The 13,706-nt window shown below is 43.6% G+C and overlaps 1 long non-coding RNA gene across 3 annotated transcripts in view; it reads right to left on the bottom strand.

Moving 5' to 3' along the window:
* LOC125693851 (uncharacterized) overlaps positions 1-7,564 on the bottom strand; it is a 69,722-nt gene extending 62,158 nt beyond the window's left edge. For all 3 annotated transcript variants that reach the window (XR_007377276.1, XR_007377277.1, XR_007377278.1), the window contains exons 1-3: positions 7,330-7,564; positions 3,729-3,842; positions 1,936-2,066 (exon numbers count right to left, since the gene is read on the bottom strand). This is a non-coding gene — a long non-coding RNA (uncharacterized LOC125693851). The remainder of the gene's footprint in view (positions 1-1,935; positions 2,067-3,728; positions 3,843-7,329) is intronic.
* Positions 7,565-13,706: the final 6,142 nt, after the last annotated feature.

The following is a 13,706-nucleotide window of genomic DNA, read 5'->3' as shown; positions in this document are numbered from 1 at the left end:
GATTTTTCCTTTCAGGGCCAAGACTGCCTCTTAATTTCTGTTGGTGCTGCATCACCTAGTGCAGTGGAGTTCAGGTGACTCCAGATGCTGCTAGAACATACGCAGTGATGGCTTTCTCTCTGCCTCTTTTCTTCCAACAAACCATTTGGGGATGGAGAGATTTGTATCTCTTCCCATTACATTGCTATGGAAAGTGAAAAAACAAACAAAAAATAGTGGAAAAAAAAGCAAGAGGCATCATTTCCTAACAGATTTGTATGAGTTCATTTCACCAACGGATGTACTATGCATCTACTCTGAGTTGCTGAAAATGTGAGGTAGCTGTGAAACGCAATGTTCTTATGTTTACCAAGAACTACCAGCCCTCTGCCTTTAACAGAAGATCTGTAGCCCAAATAGGCAGCTTTAAGAGCTCTCCTGACTCAGTTGCAATCAAGATACCATCTACTTAAATAAGCATTTGTACTCCCAGTGATTTTAGGAGATGAATTACTGATCTTATTACCATGGTAAATACCCTTGAGGCAATGCACAGGCCAACAGAATATTGCTTTCTGCTGGTACAGTACCCATTTCCAGGAGAACTCTGGGAGTATTCCTAGCCATATGGTAATAATAAAAGATTTGCTTAGCATGTATTTGCCAGAAAGTCCCATTTGCAGAAGTGGCTTTTAAATCTTTGACACTGTTCACGGGAAACAGCTTGTCAGCTATGAAAGTATTCCTACCAGCTCCTGTGTATCAGCCTTACCAGTAGGTGCAGGGATCTGCAGGTGGCACTGCCCAGGACCAAGTGGAGAGTTTCCAGCCAACACAGCAACATTACCTGGATGAGCAGAAGCAGTTCTTCCCCACTGGCAGTGCAGCTCATGGTCCTCTTTGAGGACAGTCCATTGCTCTCCCATTGCTCTACATTTTGGTGGGCAGTTGGGGACGGTGACAGCTGGGGGGCTGCGGTGGATGGGAGGACATTTATTTATCACTGAGCCTTCATCTGGTCAGCAGGAGAAGTTGATAAAAACTGCTGCCTCCAGTGTTGCATTCTCTTTGGGAATAAGGAAAAGGTGAAGCTGGCTAAGGTCAGTGCACAGGAGGCTCTGCTGAAGGTGGGAGCATGTTGGCCATGAATTACTGAGCATCATCTGGTGTCACAGATAAGCAGAACGGGTAAGAGACTAGGCAGGCTCTACAATAAGGGATGGATTTAATTAACAATTGCTCAGAGGGAGCAGACCGTAGCATTTTGGCACGAGGACATCATACATCTGACAGTTACTTAAAGAGACAGGGAGTACCCTATTATAAAAAAATATATTACTCCTCAACGTGTTTTAAAAATTACAGGAGAAACACTAACAGATTGCATTACACCCTCTCTGCAGGGCCACCGGGCACAACAGCGCTGAGCTCTCGGCAGGTATTCTGCACCAGGGCCTATTTAAAAACACTGGTCCAAATTCGGTTCCAACAGCACAACTCTGCTGAAGTTAGGCGCTTATGCAGATGTAACCAAATGCAGATGTTGATCCATATTAACTGAACTATTAAATACATCAATCTTACCCAACCATCTGACGCCTCGTCCCATTTTCCTATATTTCCCAAAAGTTTATATAAATTCAGCCAGCTGACGATTTGCAAGCTTCTGGGTAAGACTTTTTTTGTCATTTCTTTCTTGGATTTCGGGTTTTTTTTCCCCCATCTCTCTTTTAAAATGATTATTTTAACATTAAGTGAATGTTGTAAATATTTTGAAAGCTAGAGGTGAATACCACTGCACAGTTCTGGCTGTTTCTCCATTCGGACAGAAAGAAGAAAAAGAAAAAAAAGAAACAAAAAAATAAGAAACAACGGAAATGATAAACCATCAGAGTTCTCTTATGTTTTCTCACATCCCCATAAGCAAAACAACACATTAAGTCACCAGCACTCTACCAGTGGGTTCGCAGTCAGACAGGTGACTGATGAGCATGTAACCTCATCCCCCAGGCATCAGCATGCCTTCAGTCAATGGAATTCCTCCTGTGGAGCTGAGCACGGACTCACCACTGCTGAAATGGGAACGTCTGGAAAATAGAAAAGTACATCCCTGAACACATACGCCCCTGTAACAGCCTCTGTTCTTCATTCACCTGAATGCAGCACTGCCCAGTCACTGCAAACAGTCAATGAGAGGGAATATTATTTACTGACCAATTTACAGGAAAAGGGGTTCATGCAGTTCAGAGGTTCCCTGCCAGCAATGCATCTGATGATCTATTATACTCAAGCAGCTTTGAACCCTCACAGCACCGCATCCTTTGGGCCTTCTCACTGACGACATGACCCACCACAGTACCTTTGCTCTCTCCCAAACTCATCCATTTATTAGAGCCCATCCTGCAGGAGCAGATTGCTTTTTCTGAATCAGTTAAAAACCAGTGCTGTAAATTGTACTCTTAAAAAAAAAAGGGAGGCCACAGCAAAACTGTGACCTGAATGCATAAGAATTTTTTGAATGAATGGAGCCCTTAATATTTCATTTTGCCTAATGAAGTAAGGCACGAATGTAAAAGGATTACTATTCCTCTATTCCTGTAACATTAAATTCACACACACAAAGTGTAATTCATGGAACCTGGCTTTAATTTGTTTCATATAAATAATTAATGCTGCATTTAAAGCACGTTAAAATGTTTTATTTCTTAATCAGATAATTTGACTGAGAAACAAAGATGCCTTTATGTCCCTTTTCCTTGACTAGAGTTACTGTAATAAAAGTTCCCCTCTAACTTTGGCCTTCACTCTCCGGTTTGCTGCTGCCAATTAGTTTTCTAAAGTCACTATTTTACAAAACGCTTCTCACTTTTTAAAAAATGTAATTGAATGTCTGCACATCACAGAGTTTCTTGTGTTCAGACACGGGGTGTTAAACATTCCTTCGGTTGACTTGGGTCAGCTTTAAAAAATCTCAGACGCTGAAACTTGAGAAGCGGTCGTGTGCTACAGTGTTTTCTCCACATCCTGTTAAGTATTAAGCGGTTATTTAAAATAGAGTTGTTATACTCAGCAGCTGACTTAAAGTGCTCGATATAGTTTACAAGACGATTAATTAAATGAGAGCACTGCATGTGATGCACATGTATTTCCATAATCATTCACATTGGCCTATAGTTGCCCTTTAATTTTCATACTAATTAAAGTAACACATTGAACGGCAAATTGTAAATGGCTGCATTTCTCTGTAGATGTTAACACTGATGTAAGCTGAATGGCGAATAAAAAACCCCAAGAATTAAGCAGAGTGTTTTCTGACTCTAATCCATTCAAGTTTCTCTACTCATTCAATCACTGGACCACATCCATATTTTAACAAGACTGTGTCTTTTCTCTGAGTTTTCAGCCCCATATTTTTCTGAGGTACAATGTGCTTTTTTTTTTATTGTGGTGTCTAGCTAGTTGGGTTCCATCTGATAAAATAGAGCAGTTAGGCAGGGGTTGCAATTACATATTTGGTTTTTATAGTGGTAAAGGGACTGAGGTTTGTAATCTGATGGGCAGAAATAAAGGAAACCAAAATGTGCAGCTATTTCACCAGTAGTTTTGCCTCTTAATTACATCTGACCCATTATCCTCCTTGATTCTTGGTCAAACCTTGACACAGCTGACTTGGGATCTGCAATGCAAAACAGAGGCTGCATTTTCAGCTCGTGTCAAGGCAAGGGGAAGTTACTCCCTAAAACACTTACCAGGACTTGGAAGAAAGAAGCGGCAGATACGATTATCCCGCTGCTCACACAGCTGCTGGCATTTCAATTTGGCACACATCTGACAGGGACCACTGCATCCACCTCGAGCAGTCCCTAGCACAGAATGGATATACGGTAATTGCTATTGAATGAGAAGTAACCACGGATTGTAGGCATATGAAAGACACCTCAAAAAAAAAACTGTCAAAAAAATCCCTCTGTCAGGGTCAACAGCTCAAAAATTAACAACTAGTCACTCCTTCCAATGTGTCCTCCATCTAATTGCTTCCATGATGAGGTGGCTTTTCTTCTTTTTCCTTTCAGAAATGAGCATTATAAAAGATTTCTTTTTAATTTAAAATGAAAAATTCCTCCATTCCCAGGTGACCTATCCAAGAGAAATAATAATAAGCACTCGATTGCTCAGAGAGCATCAGCTCTCACACATATTACAAGACTGAGTGTTCATGCTCTCTTACAGCCCCAGCCCCGCTCCCTTCCCGCAGTGTGTCCTATCTCCAGATCCTAACTTGGCTCGGCCCAAGATGTTATTTGTTAAAATTAACTTTCAGATCAGGCTGGAGTCAGCGTTCTTGGCAAGGAGGAAAGGAATGAAAACTGCAAGGGAGGGAGCGGCTTCGGGTGGCGGAGAAGGGAAGCCACAGCCCAGAGTGGGGATTTTTGGGGCAGGGATCATAGCACAGCAGTGCTGTGGCAGGGCACAGGCAGCACAGCCATGTTCACACCCAGCTGTGCCCAGGGTGCTCGGGCCCTTCTCACCAGCGTGCCCCTGACTCCTAGCAGTGCAGGGCTGAGCACCATTCCACCCTGAAGGAATACCCCGAAGGGACTGAGGGACTGCTCTGAGATAACCCCTGCCCCTGCACAGCATCCCATGTAACTGGCATCTGCTTTAAGATGCAGAAGCAGCTGTGGCTCTGTGCTTTATCACAGCAAAAGTTTTCTACAGAAAGTCATGCTGAGGGAAGACCGATAGGATATGGTAATAATGCAAAGCTCTTTTTTCCCATCATAAACCAAATCTCCTATACATTTCTGGAAGATTAATTTAGATTTGGGGGAATTTGGAGTGAAGCACTGGAAAAGAGACTAAATGCATGGCTGGTTCCTACCTGACCTTAGCTACTACATCAGCCACCACTTCTCCAGCACAGTGATATATGGAAATGTGTGTGTGCTTCAGATTAATTACCTAGGGACTGTACAAAAAAAAGCTTTAAAATATCTTTACTGAAAATGAAGTTTTTCTGAGAGCCAGACAATGGTGCTATAATCCACTGACAAATTAACCATGTATTTTATCAAAAAGTAAGATATTTCCAAGCTACATGGACAGAGTCCTGCTTGCCTCAAGTGACACATGTAAACCATGTACACATATAGAGCTAAACAGCAGTCAGGGTGTGTTGGGTATTTTTCCTTTGATTGCTGCATTTTTAAGTTTAGCCTCCAAATTTGTTGTGAGAAAGAAGGGATTACCAAGAAAACATATCCTAAAAGCAAGGGGCCTTTAAAGTTTCTGACTCAGGTGACACAAATGGATGTGGCACTGGCCGTGTTTCAAGCAGAAAGCCTGGCTGAACCTTTAGCCTGGACACAGAGCTCCTACCCTCCTTGCTTGCTCTGCCCTCCTTCACTTTGCACTCTCCAACTAAATAGAGAAAGGACCTTCCCTCCCTCCACCACTGCCCGCAGAGGTTGCCACAGATGGGCAGCAGCTGGGTGCTTTCCCTGCAGGAAGGGCCAAGCAGAGCACAGCACGTCCCAAGCAACGCTGGGGCTGGAAGGCGCAGCCTGGACCCGGCTGGGTGTTGGGCAAGGCGCTGACACCAAAGCTGGGGGCCTGGTAAGTCTTTCATCTCTCCACAATCAGCTTTTTTACACAGCCTCATGACAGCTGGTTATGATGAGCAAATTAAAACTAATTTCAAAGTTACTCTTGGGCACAATTGTCAGGCTTTCCTTCAGGAAACTCTCTAAACAAGTGCTTAACTTTAAGCAGATGCCTAAATCCCAGTGAACACAGGAGGATTTATACACCTGCTTTAGTGCTTTACAGGGCAGAGATGGCCCCCAGCAAGCGGTGTGTCACATCCCTGTGGTCCCAACGTCCAGGTGGCTTATTCTCTTTCAGGCTGAAGTGCCAGCGCCCAGCCGGCTCCGGGACCACAGCCCCACAAACCAGGTTTTTATTTCAGTGCACATCCTGCTTTTCTGCAAACTTGCATAGCCCTGCAGGCAGCTCTTCTGCTAATGAGCTGCAGCGTGGAAACTCGAGCACAAGAGCTGTCTAGGAGGGCTCACAGTCACAAATTGCCACTCTCGATAGCAATGCTGTTCTTTCAAGCGACAGAAAGCATGTCAGAACCATTTCTTGAAGTTGCAGCTTGGTCTTTTCTGCACTCTTTTTTCTTAAGATGACTGTCAGCGCAGTCTCAGTATGACTGAAAAGCACAGGGAACACCGGTACTGGAGACTTCTCCAGAGAAATGGGGACACATTGGTGGTAATCTCCCTTTTACTGGATACAGATGAGCCTGCTCAGAAGCAAAATTAGCATGCTGAGAAAAGCTCTTCTCAACCCAGAGTAACGACTGCAGAGCTGGTGGGAGGGGGAAAGGGAAAAAGGAGGATGCCACTATGGCAAGTAGCATGAAGCATGTTCTTGAGCGCTAACACTGACCTACGTAAGACACAAAGTTATAAGAAATAGGGTCAGCTGAAAAAACAGCAAGAACTTTTAGTAAGCTTTCATTCATTCTTGTTATTTAATTGGAAAGCAAAACCAGAGTTTTTATTTCTCTCATTTTCTCTGCTGGCAAGAGGAAGATGAGAAAGGAAGCAGAAAAGGAAAGGGTCACTGCTAAGCTTTCCGAGGTCTTTCCTTTTGATACCATGACTTGCTTTCAATATTTTATTACTTAACTAAAATAAAAAGTCTCCAGAAAAGCAACTGTTTTGGTTAAAACCAAAACTAAATCTGATTTACCATTGAGGAAAAAAGCCAACTGGCTCTAAGGAAGACAAGCTCTATGGTACTATGCTTACATATTAAAGAGGGCACATAGAAGTCAAAAACGCACCAACGGACCAGCATAGGTCAGACCCATGAAAAAAAGAGAAAAGATTTTTAACAATCTTTCAGCCCTCTCTTTATTAGACCTTAATTAAATCAATGGGTCAAAGCAACAGAGGAAAAAAATGGTTCAGCAGGGGGACACTAATCAACCCCTTTTGGTGGGCTGAAAGATCTGTTGAGCAAGAACTAAGCTTTAAGTCAGCATCTGCCTCATGTAACACATAACCATAGGCATTACGTTGTAAGAAAAAAAATACTTATAGGACTATCTTTTCTTTAAAATATAAAATGACTTATAAAAGGAAAAACTGCTAATAACCACGTGCTAAGCCAGTGAGTGTGCCTGAATGTGGAGAACAGGGCAGACCTTTAGGTTTTGGTCTCAAACACCATCCTCACGCATGTTGTGTATTTTAGAACTCAGAGCTAACTCGCTTGTGAGGACATGCAAACACAAAAATACCATCCATGTTATTCATAGCATACATACAGCACACTCACCCAGCAGAAGCCATGCAGTGAAGCCTTGCTGGCATAGTGCAGGCATGTCCATCCATCCCAGCATGAGCCCAAAGGAAGGAAACGTGACTCAGCACCAGAGTTTTCTCCCACCACTTCTGGCTGTGGAGGAAGTCAGCTGCGCCACAGTGGCTGCTGGGTGCGCCTCCGTCCCCTGTGCCTGTGCTGTGGCTGGAGACAGGCAACTCCTCCTTGTTTTTCATCCCTCTCCTGTGCCTTGCATAGAACAGGGGCATCCTCAATTCCTCTCACTCTAAATAGAGAGCCAAGATCCAGCAAGCTCCTGTTGCGGTCCTGTGAAAGAAAAGGCAGATTTGTTGCCTTCTTTATCTATGCCATGCTTGGAAGCAATCTTGCATCCTAAAGACGACATCATAGATTTTGACCAAAACGCACATCCACGGGTATAACTCTTCATGTGCACAACAACCGCCAATGAACAAAATCCAATACTCAACATTTATCTATTCAATGGCCACATATAATATCCCAAGCTAGGTGTTAACAATTGCACTGGTACTGCAGCTCTGCAGAGGGACTTTCCCTCTCAGGTACCTAAGGAGCACAGCTAAATGGCTGTACCACTTAGCCAAGGAGCGCGGCAGTGTCTCCACTCCACACATAGCTCCATGCAGCTTTCATGGCAGAACATGTCAAGGAAATTAATATCACTACATAATCATACAATGCTTTGCCTTATTATAATATTAATTATTTGTCTCTGCTACTGAAAATACTGTTGCAGAAGGAAGTTAACACTGGCCAGGCACTGGGTGGGATTCCTTTCCTGGAAAACATGCTCTCAACAGGAAACCCAAACACAGCGCTAGATAGTTATCTTAAGTAGATTTAAATAATTAAATCCAAAATTCTCCAACCACTTGCTGTTTCAAATTTATTTCTTTAATAACAAGCTTGTTTCAGAACACACTGGATTAGGGTTTCATTTATTCAAAATTTAAGGTCTGTCCCACTTTGAGTGTTATTTTAAGTATTTTGGGGAATTTTTGTGCTGAGAAAACGAAGAGATTGTTGCATTATAAATTAATTTCCTCTGCTATTGCACAGGCCATGCACAGTGCAGCTGTGAAAGCGCTGCAAGAGCCCCAGTAGTGTCCTCAAGCCCAGCCTACGTGGAGCAGCCCGATTTCTCACACAAAGAGATGCTGGCCCTGTCTTACAGCCTCAGCTAGGAGTACTTTCCAAACAGGGACCTTGACCGTGCCAAACAAAGGGAGCGTTTTGAGATGCCAAGGAGTGCCCACCAGGAACAGATATGGCCACTAACAGCCATGTTGTGCACAGGGGCTGAGCCCCACATGGTGCTGCATTACGTGACATGAGCAGCTTGGCTACAGGTGCTGCTTCATACGGACAGGTTCGGTGCTGCTGGTCCTTCGCACAAGCAGTTTTACAAACAAGCAAGTTTCTTATACATTCTTCCTCACCTCCAGGCATTCATATTCTTTTTAAGTACAGGAACGTTAATTAGATTTTGACCGCAGACCCCGGATTTGACTTACCCTGACAGGGTTTCCATTAGTGTAATCTGTAGGGGAATTCACTGTTTTAACATCTGTGCGCCTAAGGCCTATCTCACATTTACTGCTGTAGTCTGAAAAGCCTCCCTTGTACGGCTGTGTGTTTCTTCATGCTCCCAATTTCACAGAAGTCATTTCAGCACCAAACAGTAATTAGCAAAGGGATGGGCCTCGGCTGACATGAATGCAATTTATTGTTTTCCACAAGGCCCTGAACCAAGCAAACAAAGAAGGCAGTCTTGCTGTCTGGCATTTTATTAACTTGTATTGTGCGACGTACCTTACTGAAGGGAGATCTCCGAGTAAATTCAGCAGCCAGTATGCCGTAACATGCGTGCTTTTGAAGAATATTAATTTCAGTTCAATTAGACAAGTTTTGTGGGACCTCAGCCTCTAAAATAGGACAGCCACTTTTATAATTATCTTCTGCATTAACTTTATCACCACCCGACTTTTTACATAAATGCAACCTTTCATCTTTAAAATGCCAACACTTCTTCAATTTTGGCAACCGTACAGCATTGCTAATTATTTGCTCATTATGTGTGGTTAACTGATGAATCATTAATAAATGAATGAATGGCTAATATATTTTTATGGTAATTGGAGATATAACTGATTGCAGACTTCCTTTGCTTCTCAAAACTGCCCTGAATGAGCAGTAGCTGCTTAATTGTTTACAGATGATATTTATGCCACTGACAAGCTCTTCCATCCTTGTGGCTCAATGGGGGCGAGCCCTCCCTGTGCCCATGCTCCCTTCCCCACAGCCTCACAGTGGATGGGTGCACACTCACCTCTTTGGGGAGGGTTTCCCACCAGCTCCCCATGATGGCCGCGAGCAGGATAACCACCACGACTGCACTCACTGTCAGCATTTCCAAGCAATACCCCATCAGAAAATGGAAATCACCCCCTTCTGGAAGCGTAGCCCAGCAGGCTGGGTGTCTGCAGTGAGAACCGCCGATGGGGCAGAGAAATCAGGCCCCGGTGGCATTTTTTTTTTCTCCATACCACACATTACAGTAAATGGCTTATACAACCTCTCACTGCCAGTGCACAGTTAATGAATTCAGAGATAATTGCTGGGTTGATTTCTTTCTTTCTTTTTCTTGTTAATAACCTATATTTCCATAAATCATTCCTAGGGTATATGGTTTCAAAACACAGCATTTAAACCTGCTTGACAATTCAAATTGAAAAGAAAAGATAGTATGATGGCCAAACAAGGCTCCTTTAGTTATGCACACACATCCCGAAGATTGAGTTAAAAATGCAAAGGAGATTACCAATTCTTAATTATAATTATTTAACCAGGTGGGTAGTTTCTCTAATGAACATTTCTATGAAAACAGAATAACTAATGACGGTCTTAAAGAAGTCTTTGTCTTCCCGTGTACTAATGATCACATTTCTAAATATGCAGGAAGGCCCCCATGTACACTGCTAATGATAAGTAATTAAGCACCAGGCGTCAAAAGCTATAGAAAAGGGTCATAGTAATGCAAGAGAAAATTAAAAATGCAATAAAATAAGCTGTATAGAAAGATTAAATTTCTGGCTTCTGCAGGCCTGGCTATAAAGAAATCTTTTCCCCCTTCAGTATAACCAAGGGCTGCTGTGAGGTATCAAAACAAAATCTTCTAGGCACTTTCATTAGGTTTTACTTGCCTCTGTGCTTGAACTCCTATTAAAAAGAAGTGAACCACCCGCCATTTAAAACAGACGCTATATTCAGTAAAGCTGCAGTTTTTCTCAATGCTTATGAGAAATCACGATGGTTGAGATTATGACTATCAACAACCTCCTGTGAAGCATTTCAAAACTTCTGATGAAAGAAAACAGGAACATGTTAAAAATGAAGCCCGGTTTTGCTGTTATTTTTTTTTAATCTGTAGCTCCATGCACAAAGGGCCATGGTTGACCCAAGGCAGGCTCGGACCTCAGGCTCCCAAAGAGCTGACTTGAGCCTTTGTCTTTGGTACAGCAGCTGAACCAAAACCATGTTCATTCACCAAGCATTAAAGGCAGTCTTCAAATCAAAAAGAAATGGGCTTTCTTTAGTAGTAAAGAAAGAGTGCCTTTGCTGGCATCCTTCAGCCCTCCCCACCACTGCTCATCCCTCTGCTCCCAGGCTTAATTTTCTGCAGCTGCAGTTCAGGGTTCAACAAAACGACAATACTGGTTGAAGGGAAATAATTCACTATTATTATTCCTCAATAGAAGCAGAATTCAACTTTTTAAAATGCAGTGAGAGACCAGCAGAGCTCACATGGTAGGAGATACAGCACAGCAGCAGCCTGCCTGGCACCAACCCCTCGTGCCCACCCACCTCACAGCATGGCCACCTCCACCCCCCTGCCCTCCCACAGCATGGCCACAGACTTCCCAGCTCCCTCATCACATTCCACCGCACTTCTCCAAACAGAACTTCTTGGCTTGGTGTCAGATTTAACCAACAGGTTAGAACACATGCAGTCCTCTGCTCAGAGCCAGTGGACACGTCAACCATAACTGCAAACAATACCACAACATTGCTTTCAGTTGAAAACAGTGAGTGTCTGGCATTCTCAGCTTTCCAATGCTTCCTTTGACAACAATTTTGGTGTCCATTTTTCAGACAGGCCCTTCACACCAGTATGTCCATCCTGTCTGCTGCCCAGCCACGGCTGGATCTCTCTCACGAAGCACTGCCACCAGGAGACCATTCAGGGCACACCAACCATGCAGCCCAGTCTCCAAGTTTACAGGCAGCACAGCCCAGCCTGTCTGTTCAAGCTGTTTCATTTTGTCTGCAGCCGAAAATCAAATAATCTGAAATACAGCCTTGACGGTGAGCCACCGTGGTCCAGGCCCTGCCAAGCTCCACCCTGCACCAAGCACACATCCACCTTCTGGACTGAAATGCCCCACACAGGGCATCCAGAAGGGAACAGATGATGCCCCTGCTGACCCCACCATCACCCCATGGGCCCAAGTCTGCCAGTGAAGATGAGCCCCTGACACCACGCAGGAATGGGCTGGCTGCTGCAGGGGTCTGGAGGAAAGGGGACGAGCATCTGCACTGCTGTTGGCAGCTGCTGGAACACAGGATGGATCGGAAAAGTGAGCATTGAATTACAGTTATCTTCAATTAAAAAAATGTTTATCTTTGAAAACGCGTATCTGTTACTGACAAGCTCTGAAAACCTCCACTCCAAGCCTGTCAGTAAAAACCAAATGTTAAATGGAAAATATTTGCCAGGATTTAAAATTAGACCTACACATTACTTACAGATGTTTCAATGAAAAACACTTGAAACTCAACCACAGAGTAATAAACCCCACAATGGTGTATTTTTTTTATGCTTCAAGTTAATTTTTATTATATAAGTAGCCATACGAAGAAGCCATTGCATACTGCTTAAATTAAATGTGGAGGAATGAAATCAGCAGTATCCCTTTACAGCATATGGTCCAGCAAATCAAATTACAAAGCTTTCCACATCTCATTAACTGCAATGAGTACAGTGAGATTTCTAATAAGTCACTTCTTTTTCATGTGAGAGGTGAGCAGTGACTTATTGTGAGTATTCTCACAGGATGACCCTTGTGCTGAAATTAAGAACTAATCTAAAATGGGAAAGGTCATTTGGTCAAGTCTGATCATAACATTTCCTCGTTATTGTTTTAGTTGGCATTGAAGCACATGCTTTCCCGGTGCACCAGCTGAAAAATGCCTTTGATAATTTCACTGACAGCAAGTAACCCACACACTGCCATTTAATGAGTTTGGGCAGGATTAGCTGACAATAAAGAATACAGTATAAATGTTTTTATAGAATGAATTTTTCAGCAGGAAAATTTCATACGGGTGCATTTAGCTAATTTATTTGCATTCACTACCAAGACGCCAGCCTGAGCACGGCCCCAGTGAGCGCTCGCAGTCCCCATCCGGACAGCAGCCGTCCCAGTCTCAGCCCCGTGCCCCGGGACCTGCCCCAGCTCACGGCCCACCTGTAATGGCGGCTCCGGTTGCGGCGGTGCGCCAAGGCAAGGGCCGCGTTCAAACACTCGCTTCCTCCTCTGCACAGAAAATCAAATCATCCTGCAGTCGCTCGTCATGTGGCTTTGCTTTATGTGGATTCCTGATTTAGTGGCAGATCTGGTCCAGGAACTGAGGCGTTCCTGGCTCCCCGTCCCGGGCTCAAATCTCCGATCGGAATCCAATCTCCCTTCCGCCATCAGCCTGAAATTGTTTGCTATAGGATATGTTGACCATAAAAATACAGCGTAGTGCACAATGAGAGAAACATCTCAAGACAGTGGAAAAGTGAAAAGCTCAGCCAGGCCAGCTGAAGCACTTGGGAGGAAAATCAACAGGCTGTTTTTAGCAATTACAAGTTGTTGGCTGATCTGATGTAGCTGGGCAGGAAATTCCATAGTTTTTGGAAATCACTGACTAAAAGGTTCTGGCACTTCCAGTCTTCATTTTGTGCTTCAACAAGAGTTAATCGCTGTGCCCAAGAATCTCAGGATGCAAAGAAAAATGGGAGAAAGATTTACAATTAGGTTTGGAGATGTGTCACTTTCAGCTGTAGAAGAAAAATTCTGCAACTGACTCAAAACCTCCTGACGCACCGTGCTAACGGCAGGGCAGTAGCAGGAATGCCATCATTCCGCCAGGACGTTTCTCTTGGTTATTAACCCCGTGGAAAATTTTGGAGGACTATAAACCAATCCTCAAAGGATGGATTTCTTATTTGGTCTAAAAACATTGCCTTACTTTTGAGCAGCCACTACTGAGAAGCCTGAAACCAAGCTACTGTTTAGATTAAT

This window comes from Lagopus muta, chromosome 5 (genome assembly GCF_023343835.1).
Source record: "Lagopus muta isolate bLagMut1 chromosome 5, bLagMut1 primary, whole genome shotgun sequence".
Taxonomy (NCBI): Eukaryota; Metazoa; Chordata; class Aves; order Galliformes; family Phasianidae; genus Lagopus; species Lagopus muta.
The sequence above is the reverse complement of the archived record's forward strand: the minus strand, read 5'-3'. Positions and strand labels throughout refer to the sequence as shown.